Source organism: Lathyrus oleraceus, chromosome 3 (genome assembly GCF_024323335.1).
Source record: "Lathyrus oleraceus cultivar Zhongwan6 chromosome 3, CAAS_Psat_ZW6_1.0, whole genome shotgun sequence".
Lineage (NCBI taxonomy): Eukaryota > Viridiplantae > Streptophyta > Magnoliopsida > Fabales > Fabaceae > Lathyrus > Lathyrus oleraceus.
The window spans coordinates 60,983,585-60,986,653 of record NC_066581.1 but is presented as its reverse complement, the minus strand read 5'-3'; positions in this window follow the sequence as shown (position 1 = coordinate 60,986,653).

The following is a 3,069-nucleotide window of genomic DNA, read 5'->3' as shown; positions in this document are numbered from 1 at the left end:
TTGTTTGTTTTATTTACTTTTATTTTTAAAAAATACACTTAATTTGTTTTATTTTTTTTATATGAAAAAAATAATAATTTTGTTCGTTGTTTATTTATTTTCAAACCTTTTTTATCATTTAAAAAATCAAAGGGGCATTGATGTCTTTGAGTGAATTTGTGAAAACCCTAGTGTTGTTGTGTGTTGTGGTGTGTGTGTGTATATAATATATATATTATTATATATATATATATATATATATATTATATATATATATATATATATATTCACACATTGTATGAGGTGAGGGAACCTGTCAATAATCAAATATATATATATATATATATATATATATATATATATATATATTATATATATATATATATATTCACACATTGTATGAGGTGAGGGAACCTGTCAATAATCAAATCTGCGGCGCCGACTTTAGGAGAGTGTTTGGGTTATTTTTGTTTTTTTATTTCAAAATATCACTTTATGAGCTTTGTAATAGAAAGAGAGTGGAGGTACTTAGAGAAAACAAGAGAAAAAGAGACATATCATGTGTTGAAAATCAAAACTCTCATTAAAGAACATAAACTAAAAACTCTTGCTTCCTTTTTATTTCTTTTCAATTTATTGTTCATCTTCTTTATCACTCTTTCTCACCTTGTAAACGCCTCATTTTTATTTTCTTCAAACCTTATTCTAACCATCGTGCAACGAAGAAGAATGGCCGCCACCATCTACTTCATTGACCTTACTTTTTCCATACAGTGAGTTTCACATCTTCCTCATTCACTCTATAAAAACAACTTCGCCCCACCGTTAATCATCATATAAAAGTAACCATGCACGACCAAACCACCATAAGAAATGCGACTACACCATTTATTCACGTGACCTCCTTTCCACTTCACAGTTGTAGCATACACACTGTCGTTGCCGCAAAAAAAGCTGACTCGAATGACATAGAGTCGCCACCGAATTTTATTTTTTTCCTTGAGAGGGAATGGAAAATAGTCGATAAAACCCTTCTTAAAAAGGAAAAAGAATAAGGAAAGGATTGGTCTCGGAACTAAATATAGGTTCAGAAGTCGATTACGCAAGGGGAGAGTATTAGAACCCCTCACGTCCATGGTACTCCATGGGAAGCATTTAAGTTGTCAGCGTATGTGGGTATTTATCTTTTAGTTTTATCTTATTATTAGGAAAAATGGGGAAAGAAATTAGATCGAGTTTTTAGTATTGCGCTCGCCAAGGATTGGGGCCCTTATGCCTATGTTTCATCATCGGAGGTTGAGGAATCAGAGCTCCGTAGTTCAGAGTAGAAAATGTTTGTGTGTTGGTTAATTTTACTTTTAAAAAGAGTTTTCGGTGTGATTCCCTAAGACGTAAAAAGAAATTTGATGAGTTGATGTTGTTTTTAGGGTTTTTAGAAAGAGATGTTTTTTATTAGAATTGCACTAAAGACTGTGGGCGGAGGTGAATATTTTAGACTATCAAGCCAAGCGTATTATGTCTAAAATACTCAAAGTAAGAGTAGGAAAGCTCCATACTTACTCATTCCTCACCACTTAAGGCTCGTGGCGCACAATTCTAATTATATTTTCATGGTTTTTTGTGTTTGATTAATAAAATGTTGCTTGATGTTGGATCAAGGGTTTATTGCTTTTGATTTTGAAATGGTGATATACAATGGACATTTACAAGATAAAAAAATCAAGAAATAATGATCTCATTGTAAGGTATCCCAAGATAAAGCATTATGTATGTAAAGCGACCTATGATAATAAATGGATAATGGTCTTAAAAGCATGTCTCCCTAGGGTAGTACCATGAATACATTCTTGCAATAAAAGATTGCAAGTTACAGATGAAAATCCAAGTTAATGCATTGGGTCAAGAATTAGGGAAATGTCCACATGCAAGGGTCCTAATGAAATCCTCTAAGTCCAACAATGGTCGCAAATGAATGCATCTTTTTGTCTTTTGATTTTATCATAATTTTGTTATTTTTGATGATTATACAATGAGAATAAATAAATGACAAATGATAAAGGATGCATGAGAATATATATACAATGATGATAAGTATGATGATGGGTGCTTGAAAATAAATTCTAATACAATAAGTTGACAAGAAAATAAATTACAAGATAAACTGTAACAACCCGTATAATATATATCTAGAATAATATCATACAAGTGTTAAATTTTGGTATTGTCACAACATAAGTGCCTAATGGCATCAATATATATATATATATATATATATAATATATATATATATATATATATATATATATATAATATATATATATATATATATATATATATATATATATATATATATATATATCATGTCCAAACTAAAAACATCAATGGAACATGTTATACAATAATGCCTAAACAATAAAATCTAAGAACTATGTGCAATATCTTCATTGCACACCACTCCACAGCGGAAGATCATAATAAACAGCATTCCTTGAAACATCCATAACAATTGCTCTTAGATTCAACCTGTAAAGAATACCTGAAAAATAACAACAATAATGGGATGAGATAATAATCTCAGTGAGTTCTCCTATCCTATGGGTCCACTCGGCTCTACAGGGTTTTCTAATCAATATTCAACTCGTATCCAACTCAAGTCAACAAGGGAACGAAGACTTGAGCGATGGGTAAACTATCTCGCAATTGTATGGCAACATGCATCTGAGTTCTCATAACTCAACCACGATCATTATTCAGATCAAGACGCATCAATTCCCGGACGGACTTACGTCTAAGCCAGGCCCGGTTCATGCATGCTCGTATGATTCGACTTTCACGGTGGATATCAGGTTCCCCTATGGGACTCTAACCCACTTTTAAGAACCATCACTCGTATGGGACTCTAACCCACTTAGAGTATCTTTCACCGTATGGGACTCTAACCCACTTAGGTGTCCACCTTTCCCCATGTCCACCATGGTTGGGGCTCAAACCCAATTGAGGCTCGAATCATTGGTCCCACATCCCAATGCTTACTCATCTAAGCATACCAATAGAGATGTGTACCATCACAGAAAAACACACATTCTGAAT